The 18,161-nt window shown below is 45.0% G+C and overlaps 1 long non-coding RNA gene across 1 annotated transcript; it reads left to right on the top strand.

Moving 5' to 3' along the window:
* The first annotated feature begins 3,399 nt into the window (after nucleotides 1–3,399).
* Nucleotides 3,400–16,125, top strand: LOC144323347 (uncharacterized). Its single transcript, XR_013388762.1, has 3 exons — nucleotides 3,400–3,799; nucleotides 6,971–7,160; nucleotides 15,615–16,125. It is a non-coding gene; the product is annotated as an uncharacterized LOC144323347 (long non-coding RNA).
* The last annotated feature ends 2,036 nt before the right edge of the window (nucleotides 16,126–18,161 follow it).

The following is an 18,161-nucleotide window of genomic DNA, read 5'->3' on the forward strand; positions in this document are numbered from 1 at the left end:
GAGCATATAAAACAGACATAATCCCTGCACACATGAAGCCTTCAGGTGGGCAGACAAAAAGCACATAAACAACAGAATAACAGTAATTACCACTTGAAACAGGGTTCATAGGAAACAAACACCATGTGGAGAGTATAGACTGTCCCAGGAGGAGGACCCTCGGAAGTTACATTCAAGTGGAAACCTAAAGGATAAAATGAAGCCTATCCTGCACCTCCTGAGGAAGAGCCTGCACAAAGACTTGACAAAGAAGCCACAGAAGGTAAAGGTGAAAGGTACCTGCAGTGAATTTGGCAAAGTAGGCAGAGGCTGGGTCATACAAGTCTGGTAGGTCATGGTACAAGAGTTTGAACACTTGTTTTGTTTTTGAGTTTGAACACTTGTAAGAATAGCAGTGACAGGATACAATGCATGTTGGTTGTTGTTCAACAAACCATCTTGTGTATTCCCAGGCATGGGAGAGGGGGAGGCAGCAAAGGAGAGAGGACAAGGAGAAGCCAGTACACGAGGCTGTTGCAGCAATCATGGGGGAAAATATGGCTTGGCTTAGGGTAGGTCGCAGAAGATAAAATTGGGATTTTTTTTTTTTTTAGATATATTTTGAAGGTAGAATGATTAGGATTTGGTGGTAGATTAGGGGAGGAGAGTAAAGAAGACAGAATTTTTAAAATTACTAATAGGTCTCTCCCTTGCCATTTAGGTGCTTAGCGGAATTATTTATTTTGATGGGAACACTGGACAGGGATATTTGCCATTAACCCAATTGCCTATTGAAGAAAAGAAAGCAACTGCTCTCCTCTCTCCCAAGTGGTCTGTCCCTAAATTTGCCAAATGATAAAAGGAATTAAAAAAAAAAAAGTGAAAGGCATCTGACCAATTAAGGAAATGAGTATGCAGTTTAATTTCAAATATTCAAGAAACTATCATTTCATAAACCCTGTTAACACATTCCCTTTTTAATTTCAATGCCCACTGGCTACAGTACAAGGAATTTGACAATTTTGTTAAGGTATGCTGAGTGCTGCAACGCAACCGTTTTTCATTAAATAAAGACATTCTGAAACAAACACCAAGAGGATTGACTGCCTTCAGGAGCAGAGAAAGGAAATGAGCTTCAAGTTCCCTGTAAAATAAAATAATGACTAGTACATACTGCTCCCAACCAAAAGGAGAAAAGCAATTTTTTTTGGTTGTTGTTGGGTGGTCAGTATTTCCGCCTCCCAGAGTTTAGAGGTAGATGGGTGACAGGGAAGAGGGGGTTTAGTTCAGATTTGGAATTCGAACTGTCTCTAGTCCAAATTTGAAAATTTAAAAAAAGACCTAAAGGGAGGTGCCTCTCCACTACCACAAGCCTTGTAGCCAAAAGCACCTCATCGGGCTGTAATATGCAGTAATACAAAAAAATCAAACACCTTACATGCAGCTCTAAGGACACAGATTTGAACTCTGACTCAGCGACAGAGACCAGAGGGCTCTAGAAATGCCTTTAATTTTTTTTTTTAAGATCTTATTCATTTATTTGTGTGTGTGTGTGAGAGAGAGAGAGAGCACACGGTGTGGAGAGGGAGAGGGAGAAGCAGGCTCCCCACTCAGCAGGGAGCCCCACTCTGGGCTCCATCCTAGGACCCTGGGACCATGACCTGAGCGGAAGGCACCCACCTGAGCCACTCAGGCGCCCCTAGAATGCTTGTTGAGCTTGAAGAAAACGGCAGATAATTTCTAAGCGCCCTTCTGTCATCTGTTCTGTTCTCCTCCTTCCCTTCCATGTATCCACCTTTTTGTTTTTGCTGCTCAAAGCGTCTCGGTGCACTTTTTCCTCTATTTTAAAACTGTTCTGAGCCAGTGAATTTTAGGGATGTCAACCACCTTGCAGCCCAAGGTTCTACCTTGAACATAGAGAACCTAACATGGAACCGGCTGTCCTTTAAAGGCCCTTTCACAGCCTCCGACTGTGTGTATTTTGCTGGCTGGGGTGGGGTGCCCTCTCCAACCCTACACACACACACACACACACCCTCTCAGATGTAACTCTCACTTCTAGGTCAACTAATGTTTTAATAAGTCCCTTTGAACAGACGTGACCTGCAGATTTATGCGATGACCCCATCAGAAATAATCTGGGGTTGGGCAAGAAGGCCGCCCCCTCTGCAGGAGCGCCTGTACTGCGTCTCCAGTTAATGAGCCTCGCTCTGGGCCTCCAACGGAGCGCGTCCCTATCCGTGCCTGCAAGGCTGGGGCGAGAGCGCTAAGGAGCGACCCCCCGGGCGCCCGGGGCCCTCAGCACCAAGGCAGGGCCCGGAGACCCCGGCCGCCCCCGCCCCGCTGCCCCGGCTGCCCCGGCTGCCCCGGCTGTCCCGGCTGTCCCGGCAGGGCCGCGGCGGGAGCAGGTAATCGCTTCTGTCTGCGGCGGCGGCGCGCCTGACCCTCCCTGCGGCGACCCGCGGTCCGGCTGGAGCTCGCCAGCTTCCCATTGGCTCGGGGGCCGACGCCGCGCAGTCTGGGGGGGCGGGGCGGGGCGGGGCCCCAGGCCTTGAAAACCGAAGTCGGCGGCCCCGGCGCTCGGCTGGCGCTCGGCGGGCTCTCCCTTCCTGCGGGTCCCTGGGCTCGCGGAGTCCGGAATGCGCGGAGGCCCTCGGTGCCCTCGTCGGGGGAGCCGAGCCTCGCTCCTCCCCGGGGGCCTCTGCCGGGGCACAGACGCGCCACCCGCCGTGCCTGACGCCTTAGGGCCCCAGCCCGCGCCCGGGTTACAGACCCCCCGCCCCCGCCCCCGCCCCCGGTGTCCGCAGCCCCCGACCTCCCACCCCCCTGGGCGCGGGCTCTCGAGGGCCCGTTCCTCAGCCCACCCGCAGCCGGCGACCCCTTATCCACGCGCCCAGCAGGGCCATAGCCGCGCTGCAGCCTCCTCCGGCCAGCTCGACCCCGCCCCCTCCCCCGCAGACTCAGCCCCGCCCCCTCCCGCACCCACTCGCGCCTCCCCCACACTCATCCCCACCCCTCCCCCGCACTCAGCCCCGCCCCCTCCACGAGCTCATCTCACCCCTCCCCGCACTCAGCCCCGCCCCCTCCCGCAAGCGCTCGCCCCGCCCCTCCCACTCCACCGCGCCCCTCCCGCACAATCTTCCCCGCCCCGCCCCCCACAGTCTCCCCCCCCCTCCCCGCCCCTCATACCCAGCCCTGCCTCCTCCCTCCGCACACTCCTCCCCGGCTCCCCCGCACACTGGGCCCCGCCTTCTCCCTCCCCCGCCCACACACATCCGCCCACACTCCCCGCCCCGTCACGCGTGCACCCCTGCCCCTCGCCCTCGCCCCCGCCCTCCCCCCCGCACCTCTCCCTCACCGCGTTCAGCGCTCGGCCCCAGCCCGCGCCCGGCGTCGGCCCCTCGCGCCGCGATCGTGGGAACCGGGCGGGCCCCCCGCGGCCAGTCCCCCGCGGGCATCCATCTCCCGGCGGCCGCCCCGACTTCCAAGGCGGCCTGGCAGCCGGGGGTGCCCCCCCTCGGGGCCGCGGGAAGCTTGCGGTGGACGCGTGTTCCTGGTGCCTGACCCTCTGCTCCAGCAAATGAGTCTCCCCTGGAGCTTAAGCCATATTTCCTTCCTCCTTCCTTCCTCCAGGTCGGACACCCCTCATTGACAGGCTCTAATCCTCGGATCGGAACTCCTTCTGCCTGGAAGATTTGGCCGGCTTTTCCTTTGCTCTCGGCGTTCCTGAAAAGCCAATTCGTTCTGAGCCGCCCTGACGGCGGGGCTGGGGGAGGAGGGCCGCGTCCAACCTCGGGCACCACCTGGGTGGTCGCCTACCGTGAGTCCCGGACGGCTATTATTCTCCCCGACTTTATAAAGGCCGTTTTGCATAGAATGGTTAAGGAAGCTTAAGTCGTTTATCTTGGCATTGATCTTGCAGGGATATAATGACGAGTTTATATTTATTTATGAGATTTTTTGAGAGCAAGGGGTGTGTTACTCAGTTCCATGGCTCAGATCCTAGCACGGGGCCTGGCAAATAAACAGCTGTGCATTCAATTAGGTTGCATTCAACTGAACCAGCTTTTTGCGTGAAGCTTTCCAAACACCATCAGAGACACTTAAAACGTCAATATAAAGAAGAGAAAAAAGGAAGGGAGAAAGGCAGGAGGGGGGCAGGGACTCGCACAATAATTTCAGATCCTTTGGGAAAAAAAAAAACAAGTTGGGGTTAGATCTCCAAAGCTAAACCCAGGTCCTACACAACTAAGTGAAAACACAGAAGCTCTAAAACCTCATTAAGTACCTCACATTCATTTTGTTTCCCAAGCCAACCATGCCCACCCTCCTCAATAGGTAACATTCTCTGGCTGTGCATTGTCTTTATTGCCTTTCTGACCCACCTTCAGACTACATGTAAGTGCTGAGCTGGAGGACAAGGCTATGATAGACACAGATTGTTCAAATCTAGAAAATGGTAACTACTTTTTCTTCTTCTTTTTCTTTTCTTTTCTTTTCTTTTCTTTTCTTTTCTTTCTTTCTTTCTTTCTTTCTTTCTTTCTTTCTTTCTTTCTTTCTTTCTTTCTTTCTTTCTCCTCCTTCTCCTTCTCCTTCTCCTTCTTCTTTCTCCTTCCAGTTCCTGGGCTTTTATCCCACTTAAAGAAAGTGCAAAGGGTAACATAACCAGATTAGCTTTTTACAAAAAATGATAGCAGTGTGGGGACAGTCTGCACCTAAGAGCAGAAGAACCCTCTGCTGGAGCTTTAACGAACATAATATAGCCTCCTACTAGTGTTCACAAGATCAATTTTTTTCATTCAACGATAAATTTGGGGCAACCCGGGTGGCTCAGCGGTTTAGCACCGCCTTCAGCCCAGGGCGTCATCCTGGAGACCAGGGATGAGTCCCATGTCACGCTCCCTGCATGGAGCCTGCTTCTCCCTCTGCCTGTGTCTCTGCCTCTCTCTCTCTCTTTCTGTCTCTCTCCCTCTCTCTGTGTGTGTCTCTCATGAATAAATAAATAATAATAAAATCTTAAAATTTTTTTTGAGATACAGCCATTTTGAGATATATCAGTCTTTATTTTAACTGCTATACAGTATTCCATTAAATGGATAGATCAGAATTTATTTATTCATCTTCCCATATGGACATGCAGAGAACCTTGTTTTCTATTAAAAAGCGATGTAGAGATGTTCCTTGAACTCATGATCTCCTTGTTTGCTCATGAGAGAGTCTCTCTTACTTTTGTCCCTAGAAACAAAATTGCTGGGTTGTGGGGTTATAGATCTTCACCTTTAGTAGATTTGCCGAATTGTCTTTCAAACTGGTTATAATGGTCTGTGCTCGTGTAGGTGTATCAGACACCTATTTCACACACCTTCAACAAAACTTGGTATTATCAGGCTTTTCCGTGTCCCCACCCAACAATCTCTTACACATGAAATGGAATGTCTTTTTTTTTTTAATTTATTTATGATAGTCATACAGAGAGAGAGAGAGAGAGAGAGAAGAGAGAGGCAGAGACATAGGCAGAGGGAGAAGCAGGCTCCATGCACCGGGAGCCGACGTGGGACTCGATCCCGGGTCTCCAGGATCATGCCCTGGGCCAAAGGCAGGCGCCAAACCGCTGCGCCACCCAGGGATCCCTGGAATGTCTTTTAATTTACATTTCCCTTAGTACTCATTCAGGTCGTTCAAAATTATCTAAAACAGCATTGTCCACATTGTCCAAGAGACCGAATGGTGGAAATGTTCTCCCTTTCATGAGCTTCTCTCCAATTTTTGTTAGTTCCCTAAACGACATCAGTTTGCCTACAAAGGAAATGTGTTCATGTCAACCCAAGAGCTTTAAAATATGACAAAAGTTTACATTACTTACAGCTTGTTGCCTATGGGCCACACCAGATTATAAGCTTGCCAATCAAGGGTACTTCACATAGCCCTGCTCTGTATTTCAACTCCATTTCCAGCCCCTCGGTCCTAGCAGGTCTCTGCTAAACATTTCGCTCATCTCTAAACACACCATATGCCAGCTCATCTCTGAGCCTTTGTCCATGCAGCTCTCTGGGGTTGCTATGCCTTTTCTTCCCTCCCCACCAGTCATGCCTCTTTGCTTGTGTGTCTCTCCTACCAGATTGAGCTTCATGAGAACAAAAGAGGATTTTGGTTCATTTCGTTGTTGCATCCTTAATACCTATCGTAGTACAAGCCGAATAGCTGTGAGGCAATACCTGTTTTTTGAATGCATGGAGGAATTAATGATTGAATAAAATGTTCTGGAAAAATAATTGGCCCAAAGCAGAAAAATCTAAAATACAGTATCATAGCTTTAAAAAAATATCCTCTGCCTTAGTCCTGTGGGGATGCTTTGTAAAATACCGTAGACTAGCCAGGCTTATAAACAACAAATATTTATTTCTCACCATTCTGGAGGCTGGAAAGTTCAAGATCAAGGCACTGGAAGATTCAGTGTTGGGTGAAAGCTCACTTCCTCATAGATGGTGCCTATTTGGTGTGTCATCACATGGTAGATGGGGCAAGGGAGCAGTCGAGGGCCTTTTTAATAAGGTCCCTAATCTAATTCATGAGCAATCCACCTTCATCAACTAATCATCTCCCAAAAGTCCCTTTTCTAATGTCGTCATGCTGGGCAATAGGTCTCAACATATGAGTTTCAGGAGAACACAGACAGGCAAACTGTAGCCCCCTCCTGTCAACCATAAACTGTAGATATTTTGAAATAGTCACTTCCTACATCGATTTGTATTCTCTTCTACTGATCTTCTCACTTCTTTTGAAGATTAGTTTTGTTCCTATTAGCATAACAAAGAAAATAATCCCTCCCTCCAACCTATCAGTTAGGAATCATTCAGTCTCCAAGAAACAAAGAAACAAAAATAAAACAAACAAAACCTAATGACCAAATATTTTTTTCCAAGTTACAAGAAGCATAAGGGTACTGGCACAGATTTGGGGGCATCTCTGCTAATTTCTGACTTTTCCTCAGTGTTGCAAAGTGGCTGCTGCTCCTGGTACATGCACATTCGATGCAGGAAAGAAGAAGGAAGAGGCAAAGGCACTGTGACCATCCTTTTAGGAGAACTGCAAAGCTGTTCCCGCAACACCTCACCACAGCAGATCTCCTATGATCTCCTGGGCCAGAATTGGGGAAATGACCATTCCTAGCTGCAAAGGAGGTGAGCATCACCTTCACAATTATGAGCCAAAGCCTGCAACCAGACACACTGCCAGCAACACCTGGCAAGTACCGTTCCGTTAGTGAGGAGGAAAGGAGGGTACTGGTTACTTAACTAAGCATCTTCCATGAAACATGATCCCGACATTTAAACAGAAAACCAAATGTCTGGTCTAACCTCATGTTCTAGGTGCTTCTATTTCACCTCTCAGAAGGCATAGAGGCCTGAAGGCTTAGAAGATTCCAAGTTGTATAGGACTTAATGGATTTGACCAAGGGCTCTGTTTGCTCTTAATATGAAGGAAAAGTAGGAGCAGGGCAGGAGCAGGGGAGGAATGAAATGGGGATAGTGGGAAAGGAGAATTTTAAAATTAGACTCCATTAGCAAGCTGCCCGTAAACTAGGGCTGCTGTTTCAGATGTCCCTATGGTGACCCACTGCTCACAGAACTGGAAATTCAGCATTTTCCCTCGTAGGATAGCAGACAGTCTACCCAAGTCAGAGAGGAGGACGGCAGTGCTGCAGCGGGGGAGGAGGAACACGGGAATTAACTATCAGGGTTCACCGCCTATCCATCTCTATTTCAAGTGCTGTGGCCAGCTCCCTGAAAACAAAAGATTTGGGTCAGATCCTGGAATAAAGCGATAATTGATGTCAGCTTAATGCACTAAGTGGCAAGAAACCCATGAGAGGAAATCTGTGGACATACTAGACTACACGACGCTATACTATATCCTTTCTGTAGCTTGCCAACAGGATCATGGAGAAAAATGAAATAAGAACACTATTTCTTGATAGTTTCAACAAGATATGGAACCTTCATTGTTGCATATATGACCTATATGCCTAGCGTGAACTTCGTGTCTTTCTAACTATCCAAGTTCTAATCTTCTCTCTGGAATTTACTTGTACAACTCATTTGTTCATTTTTCTTCTAAACAAGTAACTGGGAGGAAGTTCCATTTTTAGTTAAGTTTCCAGCACCATAAGGAAATCAGCTCTTGAGAGTTAGTTTGGAAAATGATGGTGGACACTGTGCTACATGAGTAATGATTTTTAAAATGGTTACATTTGCCCCATATGAATACGTTGATAATTTCTTTTTTCCTTTCCCTTTTTTTTCTTTTTTAATGCTTATTTATTTATTTTAGAGAGAAAGAGAGGGAGTGAAAGTGCAAGCGGGGAGAGGGGCAGAGGGATCTCTCCTTGAGATTCCCTGCGGAGCCCAATGCAGGGCTCCATCCCACAACCCTGAGATAAGCCAAAATCAGGAGTCAGATGCTTCATTAACTGAGCTACACAGCCACCCCTCTCTTTACTTTCAAATGTACTTTAAAATAAGTAAACAGACACCTTTTAAAGGAACGCATCCTATTCTAGTCTCCCTATAACTGATCATCAAAATTGTCCCGCTTGCAATTAAAAATTACTAAGTACTCAAAGGAAGGATGCAAAGAAGTGGGAAAATTTGACTCCTAGTCATGAAAAAAACAGTCAGTGGAAATAAATGATGGAATTGTGTGGCAAGGACTTTAAAACATCATTAGAAATCAGTGAATCAATGGGAATTATCAGCAGAGAACTAGTAACAAAAAATGAAAATTCTAGAACTGAAAACTATAATATGTGTACTGAAAAAGTCAGTAAATGGGCTTAACAGCACATTGGCATCTGGAGATGACCAGTGAATCTGAGTACAGATCAATGGAAATTATTTAAATCCACAGAACAAAAAAGAAAAAACAAAATTTTAAAAATCTAAAAATGTATTAATTTTTTATTTTAAATTGGATTATTGTTAACATATAAGAGAAAAAAAACAGTTTTTAAAAATGAACAGAGCTTCAGAGCATGCTAGCAAAATATCAAGCAGCCCAATATCTGTGTTAGAGTCTCAGAAAAAAAGAGAAAGAACAGGGTAAAGAAAAGTATTTGAAGAAATAATGGCCAAAACTTTTCCAAATTTGGTTTTTCAAAGGCATCAAAACAAGCAAAAAAGTGATCTTCAATCTACAATCCAGGAAGCTCTGCAAACACTAAAGGAGATAAATACAAGGAAAACCACATTTCAGCACATCATTGTCAAATTGCTGAAAACCAAAGACAAAGGAAAATCTTAAAAGCAGCCAGAGGAAAGAAAATAAATCAAATTATTATACAAAGGATGGCTTATCTCTCATCAGAAACAACAGAGACAGGGACGCCTGGGTGGCTCAGGGGTTGGGCGTCTGCCATCGACTCAGGGTATGATTTTGGGATCCAGAATCGAGTCCTGCATCAGGCTCCCTGCATGGAGACTACTTCTCCCTCTGCCTGTGTCTCTGCCTCTCTCTGTCTTTCTCTCTCTCTCATGAGTAAATAAAATCATTAAAAAAAAAAAAAGAAACAACAGAGATATAAATGAGTGTATCTAACTTTTATCTAACTTTTATAATATCGAGGGAGGAGGAAACGAATGGGAAGGAGGAAGAAATGAGTAATGGTGTGGCAGCCAAACAAAAACAAAACTTCTGGCTGTGCTCAGTGAATTTGAGAGTACTCTGTAGAAGCTGCTTGGTTGCTATAGCTAATTAGAGAATATAAAGGAAGTAACAGGAATGAAGCCCTCCTCTCAAGGAGCTAATAATGTGACTGAATCAGCTGTTAAAAAAAAAGAAAAAGAAAAAGAAAAAAGAAAGAAAAAAGAAAAAGAAAAAATATCTGAGAAAGAAGAGCTAGAAAGGTGAGCTAGAGTGGCTGAGGAAGGCTATGAGGACCAGGTTGGGGAGATGGTAATCTACGTGGAGAATACAGTCAGATGGGGAGAGAAAGGCGCTTAGCAGGGGAAGAGCACCAGCAAAGGTGGCGGAGTGAGCGTGGTACCCTCAGGAATCTGATGAATCGGACATCGATGGAAGTGGATAGTGAGGAGGAGTGCAAAGGCCAGGGATCACGAAGCTGTATTTTCCTCCCTATCTTCCATGATTACCTGTCTGGAGCTGCAGGTAGCCTGAGCTAGGGATTGCATGTTGAGGCTCTCAAGTCAGACTGCCTGGATTAAAATCCTTTCTTCAACACTCATTAGCCAGCTGCTGAAACAAGTTACTTCACCTTTTGCGGTTTTCTCTTTCTTCACTTGTTAATGGATCGTAAAATTGTGTCACAGGGATGTAGTGAAGATTGAATGCAAAGACAGGTGTAGAGCTCTTAGAACAGTGCCCAGAATACAGTCAACATTTGGTCATGTTTGCTATTGTTACGACATCAAGTTCTCGATAAATATTTGTTGACTTACTAGTAGAGGGATTGGTGGTATTAGCTGAAGCAAGAGTGGTTGTCCCAAACAAAAGCTAAAATACACTTAAGCACTAGACAATCAACCCACAAAAACAGAAGCCACATACAAAGTGATCTTGTCACCTCTAAGTCACCAGTCGCATTCAGATGGTGTGAAAGAGATGAGCAAAGCAACAGCATCTCACTGGGGAAGAGAGGTTGAAGACACTGATGTCAAGAGAGAAACTCTTTAAATATGGGAGACCTTAAATCTAACTCGAGTCAAGTCATGTAATTTTTAAACATCACTTGGAAAACAACTATACAAACCTAGATTTATTGCTTACAGTCACCTCTGAGCAAGAAAATAAACGCTTTTCCCTTTGCAAGTGAAGACGTTAAAATGAAAATTGGCCAATTACTATAATTGGATCCTCCAATTACTATGAAAAGTTCCTTTATTTCCTAAAGTCATGACCAATACAGACATAGAAAATTGGCCATTTGTTACTTCATTCCCTTTTGTAGGAGACAAGTATCCCCCTTGAAAGAATACTTTCTAAACTGAGGCTGCATGAGAGAACTCAAAGGACTTTTTAAAACCACCCCTCCCCCCCACCCCCCACAGTGGCAGCATCTACTCACATTCAAGTTCTGTGTTGCTGATAGTTGTGATAGGGCTGAAGCGAGTGTCCTGAAGCTTATTAGCAGGTGTTTCCAGCAAAGAGCTCTAGCTCATGACATCCACCACCACCCAAATGAGAATTTAAACCAGGGTGGAGGACTTACTCAGGTTACCATCATCTTACCGAAGGACGAAGGACGAGCTTGTACTTTTGAGCTCTCATACGTCCAGCCAACTGATACCCATCTACCAATGAGATTTTACCTATTTTTCAAATATATTGCATTCTACAGAGGAATTCCTAGTTGGGAGACCCCAGAATTTGTGGGACTTTCTGGAAATACCACCATTGACTTAAGATGAAAAGTAAATTAAAAAGTGAGGTTCTGAGACCTTTTAAAAAATATTTTATTTATTTATTCATGAGAGATACAGAGAGAGAGGCAGAGACACAGGCAGAGGGAGAAGCCGGCTCCATGCAGGGAGCCCAATGTGAGACTTGATCCCAGATCTCCAGGATCATGCCCTGGGCCAAAGGCAGGCACCAAACTGCCAAGCCACCCAGGCCTCTTGGTTCTGGGACTTCATAAAGTCTGGAGTGAATAAAAAATTTGGGTTCTAACAGTTTAACTTACTTCCCTCTCATCTTATGAACGAGCATGTAAGTCATCCCAAGGTTTCGAGAACTGATCCTATTTCTACACCGTAGGTAAGTCATTGATAAGCTTTATATTGAATCATAGTTTCAACTTATTTGTGGAAATGTTTGGAGATAGAATAAGTGTTCAAAACCAAAATCAAATCACCAATTTCCACAAGACTTTGAAGATAGAAAAGGTGTGTTGTAGAAATGAATATACTTCTCTCCTTGCAGTCCAGTCTAGGGGCAATCTTTTTTTTTTTTTTTTCCATTTTTTAAGATTTTATTTATTCATGAGAGACACACAAAGAGAGGCAGAGACACAGGCAGAGGAAGAAGCAAGTTCCCCGTGGGGACCCAATGTGGGACTCGATCCTAGGACCCCAGGATCACACCCTGAGCTGAAGGCAGACCCTCAACCACTGAGCCACCCAGGTGTCCCAGGCTAGGGGCAATCTATTAGCAATGTCTCTCAAGCTTCTTCCACCAGAACTATGTAAGCTATGTGGAATTTTTATCAGGTACAGGAGAAAGAAAGTGACCGATAAGCAAACCCTTAGAATAGGCATATTGACTTTGGCAGGGGCTACTGCTTTGTTAGCCCTCAAGTTACATAGATTGACCAATTTTGACCCAAAAGCATCCATACGAGCTAGAAAAAAAATGGCTAAAACTATCCAAAGAGATTCTGCTGAAACACTAGCAGAAAAATTCTAAATTATCCACCATCTCATTGAGATGAGCCAGGCTGGTCTGGGCACCGTACCTGTCTCCCCATCCTTTCTTTCATCTTCTTGCCCCGACCACTTAGGACACTTGGCCATCTGACACTTGCTATAGTGTTCCCACTGGAGCCTTTCCTAACAGTGCTGTCCCAGGAATCCCAGCACAACTCTTCCAGGAATCAGGGCATAGAACCCAGCATGAGTGAGGGGAACGTATAGTGGCGCAGTCACCAGGAAACCCAAACAGGCTTCAGCCATCAACTTAACGTCGGAGATGTCAATCGTAGGCTCCACCGTGAATGCTGGTGGGCGTGGAACTTTTATTTTGCCACAAAATGTAATGCCCTCTTGGCATCCAGACTGCCTTATCTTTGGGAGCAGGGTCACAGCCCGTGATTTAGATATGGAAACCCTCATTTATGTCTAAACTCTTCATGCTTTTTTAAATAATTGCTTGAATCTGCCTAACAGCCAGATTCCCAGAGACAAGCTGTAGCAGGATCCCCTCTTCTCTAATGCACGTGCAGTCTTTTCTTTATTTAAGGAGCCTAATCTCTACCTTCTTACACAGGCCAGCCTCTCACTTTCAGTGCTTGTGAAAAACACAGGGTATTTGTCTTTATGTAAAATGATGTCAGGCATCTGAGCCTTTAATGGATTTTGAGCCTCCACAATCCTTGGGCGGTGTGGTGAGGGGGGCGGAAGAAGGAGGGTTGTGTGCTGTGAAATCATGTTTTGAATCCTTCAGGTAAGAATTTTAATGAGAAACAACTGTCAAAGAAGCTCATTTTCTGAATTTGTACCACAATTTTATTTTGAAAAATGAGTTTTTGCTAAAACCAGCCAGCTTTGACCAGAGTGGGGAACGGGGGGGGGCTGCTTTGAATATCTGAGCAGAACTGAAAAATAAGGGAACACTCTTAAAGAGAAAAGACATGCTCCCTCTCTAGTGAAGAAACAGGAGAACTTTCAGCCACCCCACTAGGCCAGTGTTTTCCCTGCTCTGCAGCACTCTTGTAAATTTGTAAATTTGCCACAGCTCACTTGTAAATTTGCCAGGGTGGCAGGGACACATGACTCTTGGCTGGGAGGCCTGCCAGCTATCAATCAGAAGCCCCCAACTCTCAGGAGGGAGAAGGGGGCGGGTGCCCAGAGACCACCCTGGGTTATATTTATTGGGGGGGGGGGGGGAGGCGATACTTGCTGGTCCTGATAGCAACTCCCTCTAGACAGATACAGCCCACGTTGGAATGTCTTGTTGAGAATTCCATCAACTCCCCAGTATCAGACCTCGCACCTTATAAAACAAATCCTTATATTATAACAAAGGTAAGTGCAGCCTTCCCTATCTGGCCCTACATGTCACCTGATCTTTCAGGTTTGTCCATGCCTGAATCCATCTCACCAGAAACCCCTTGTTTATTCTCAGTAGGCAGAAACCCATAATTCTTACTCATTTTATCGATTTTCCCTCTGTTCACAAATCCCCCTTCATTCCTCCTGGTTCCTGGTTACCTCATTGTCCCTCGGCCTCCAAAGAATCATCTCACACCCGCAAGCCAGACAGATTAATGTCCCTATTTCCCAAGATGTGTGTTTGGTCTGACTCCAGCTGACCACTGGGATTTTGAGCCATGACCCTATCCTGAGGGAAACTCCCTCTCTTTTTATCCTAAATTTATGCATATTCCTGAGCCTCAGTCTGAGCCTGAAGAAAGAGTCTAACTTCCCAAACATTTCTAAGCGGAAACTTAACACTCTCTTATCATCCACAAACCTCCCTTGAACCTTTGAACCCTGAAAGGGAGCGCAGGCCCTCTTAGAAATTTGGAATGATTTACATTGCATTATTAGGGAATTTTAAGTCAATATTTCTTGACCTGGGTGATTCATGCAGTGAGTTGATTGAACTCAGGTATAGACGGGATGAACTGGCCTCCTCTACCCCATTGTCACGCCCACTGAACAGGCCACCGAGGATCTGCCATGACAGAAACTCAGCAAAGGTGGCCAAAAGGTGGGCATAGGGAGTACAGAGACATCAATAAGTATTTTATCCTCTTGAGGAAAGGAGGAGAGAGAGAGACAGAGAAGCAGTTCTAGAAGAGCCTACTACCCTGATTTCTATATTAGAGATGCTCTTCCAGCCCTAATGGTTTTATTTGGCTTATTTCTCTAGTTTTTGAAGAAGCAATCAGAATGATATACTTCTTGCTTATAAAAAAAAAAAAAAAAGTTGTTGGTTTCTACAGTCTTAAAGAATCCAGGATAGTTTTCAGAGAAAAAGTTATATGAACATATCATATGTTAGTTTTATTGACATTTGTGATGCTGCAGAATCATACTCATGTCATGAAATTCACCACACTCATGACTTTTATGCAAAGAAACACCGAGAATGAACAGGTGCAGTGTGTTCATATCCGGAGTATTCACTGTCAAAATACCTGGGGTGCTCTCCCACTTCCCTTTGTTCTCCCCTTCCCTCCTGTTTTCCCTCCTTACAGTCACTGCAACCAACCTTACAGTCATTGTTCAAAACTATGATGGGATTCAACACAATGTTTTGATGTTGTAAATAGATGTTATGTTCTTGGTTTGGTTTTCTCATTCCGTTGGCTGGGGAGCTTAGGATACAGCAGTGAAAGCAATGCAATGACTAGAAATGCTGGTCCCAGGGGTAGAAGGCTAAGGAACAGGTCTTTAGGGGACAAGAAGAGGTGGGAACAAACTGGGTCAGGATCTTCCTTTCTGGAATTCCCTGTACTGATTGACATGAAAGATGGTGGCACATTTGCTCTACTGAGGATGAGCACAGAGCATCAGCATATGCCCGACTGTCTCCACTCGTGGGAGAGAAGAGGTATTTTTTTACAAGACTGGTGTTGACAATGTTATCATTTAATGTAGACGCAGCGAACTATCCATCAAATTTATGTCTGCGCATACCTTTCCTTAAATTCAGGTACCTATTTGCCTTCCTTGCATCTATTTAATAAAGCGGACTTGTCATCTCAAAAAAAAAAAAAAAAAAAAAACAACCCCACAGATTTTTGAAACTATACATTCAAGGGTCACGTCAGCGGGAAGAGATGAAGCATATGAATTTTTTTTCTAATATACTAGACAATGGGGAAAATCAAACTAAGCAGGTTTTGAGTCTTCTTGTTATTTATTTATTTATTTATTTATTTATTTATTTATTCTTAGTCTTCTTGTTTTTAAATGAATTGTCCACTTCATGGCTGGTTGTACTTTCCAAGATGGCTGCAGTGAGGCCGCCCATGACAGCTTCGCTTCTTATGACCTGAGGTTGACACTCCTCCGACAGAGAGGTACAGTGTGTGTCCACTCCTTTCCAACATGAGAGGGCCTGTGACCATGATAGAAGTGACACGGTGTGACTTCTACAGGGGATCCGGTTTCTCCCTGATTCTCTTGAAACACTGTTCTTGGAACCTGCCACTGTGCTTTGAAGAAGCCAAGGAGCCACAGAGAGCCGCATGTGGGTGTTGTAGCTGACAACCCGGCTGTGGTCCCACCTGTCAGACGATACCACTCACCAGTTGTGTACATGAAGGAGCCTTCAGATGATTCCAGCTTGCAGTAGTCATCCCCAGCATTTGAGCTATCCCAGCTTACGCTTTGTGGAGCAGTTGCTCCTTGCTGACTCCCACCCAAATTGTAGGTTTGTGAGCAAATAAAAAAGATGATTGTTGTTTTAAGCCACTAAGTCTGGGGTGTTTTCTTATGTACCAATAGATCACTCCAACCCTGAACTTTCCCCTCCCATTGGGAGTTTGCTGTTGGTCCTATAAATATCACACATATAAACATCCACATACAATGAAACCATCTAAGCCAGGATCTTGAGTCCCTAAGATTTAGCCTCAGGAAAAAGTGGAAGTTCCATGTAAAATGAGTACCATGGACTAAGAAAAAAAAAGTGTAAGAACAAATGCAGCTATCATTAATAAAACAGTGATGGTTGCCATTCCTGATTCACCACCCACTGCTTCTGAGTAGAGATGACCTGGGAAATGCTTCTTGACGGAGATTGTTGGTCTCAAAAAAAATCAAAAAGGAATTTCAAGAAAGAAAGATGGATGGGCTAGTAGAAGGTGACACGAGTTAAATCATGGACTTGGAATGAATCTGGTCTTTGTATCACAGAATTCCAGAACCTCAAGATTATATGAGGCCAATTAGACTTGGTCTAAATCACCACTCTCGTTGAATTTCTGAGCCCCATGTGCACTGTACTTGAAAATTTATTGTCTGGTTTCTGCATAAACATCTTTGATGCCATGGGAAGCCCCCTTAACTTCCTAAAAAAGTGGCTACTAGAGCCTTCTTGCTGCAACTTTAACTTTTTGGTTTTATTGTGAAGTTGCATCCTTTGCAGGAGGTTTGGTTCTAAAGCCAACACGAGGCCACAACTACATATGGCCAAAGTCAGTCTTGAAAGTTCCTCCGGAAAGCACCTCAAAAATCATTAGCCTATGATTCCTCAGCCAGTATTCCCTCCAGTGTCAGAACTAATCACTTTGGTTGAGAACCAAAGAAAGTAGTTGGCTCAAATATAAGAGGTATGTGGATTTTTAAAATCCATGTATTTTTCAAGGCTAGGGTTACAGTCGGACTGGGGAGATGTTTATGCTCTGGTACTGAGATGGGAGATTCACACCCTGTCTCCTGCTCATTTGGGGCCACACATATGCCCATTAACTGGGATAGCTGCAGGAGCCAGCACTATTTAGATCATATTATTTCCTTTAAAAATGTGATTATTTTTACAGAGCTCATGTAATTGAACTTCTGTCCATTAAACACGTATATGGGATGATATCACTGGTGAATCATAGTTACCAAAATCTTGTTTATTCATGAGAGACACACACAGAGAGAGGCAGAAACACAGGCAGAGGGAGAAGTAAGCTCCTTGCAGGGAGCCCGATGTGGGACTCGATCCCAGAACCCTGGGATCACGACCTGAGCCAAAGGCAGATGTTCCACCGCTGAGCCACCCAGGTGCCCCTATAGATACCAAAATCTTAAGTCTCTTTTATAATCATGAAATATTTAAAGATGTAGCAAATAAAAAGCAGAGACCCACAAACTCATGACCGCCAGCAATAGATGTTAGCTTGCCTTGTTTACCTCTTCTTTATACATGTTTTTCTTTTCCTAGGTCTCCCCCATAGAGTATTTGTGCACCCATATAAGCATACTGTCAAATTCCTGATTCAACAATTATTTATTGAATTCCTACTGTGTTCTATTTGCGGGTCTTAGTTTTGCGACTCAATTGTGTAATGTATCAGTTCAGCCTCACATTATTCACAACTTTGCTTAGAGGGCCTTCATACACAACATTCAGTACAATGAGTGGAATGGGGTTGATGAGAAGCCCGGTGACCCACCGTTATGACAACCCTCTCGATTGGCTGAGGCTCATTTCTGTGGTTCTTTGCCTTTGCTGATGCTGTCCCTTCTGCCTAGAATGGCTTCTTACCTCCTTCCATCTGACTTATATTAATTAACCATTTGAGTCTCGGTGGCACCTGCTCCAGGAACACCTCCCCATTATTATTTGCAAAGATAGGTGCCCCCACCTTTGCACATTTCTCTGTCGTAGCACTTGTACTCTTGTAATCATTCTCCTCCTTAAGTCCTTTAGAGGCAAAATGTCCTCATATTTATCTTTATGTTCTTTACTTTTATCAGCATTCCAGAACTTAAAAAGTCCCAATTAAT

This window comes from Canis aureus, chromosome 11 (genome assembly GCF_053574225.1).
Source record: "Canis aureus isolate CA01 chromosome 11, VMU_Caureus_v.1.0, whole genome shotgun sequence".
Lineage (NCBI taxonomy): Eukaryota > Metazoa > Chordata > Mammalia > Carnivora > Canidae > Canis > Canis aureus.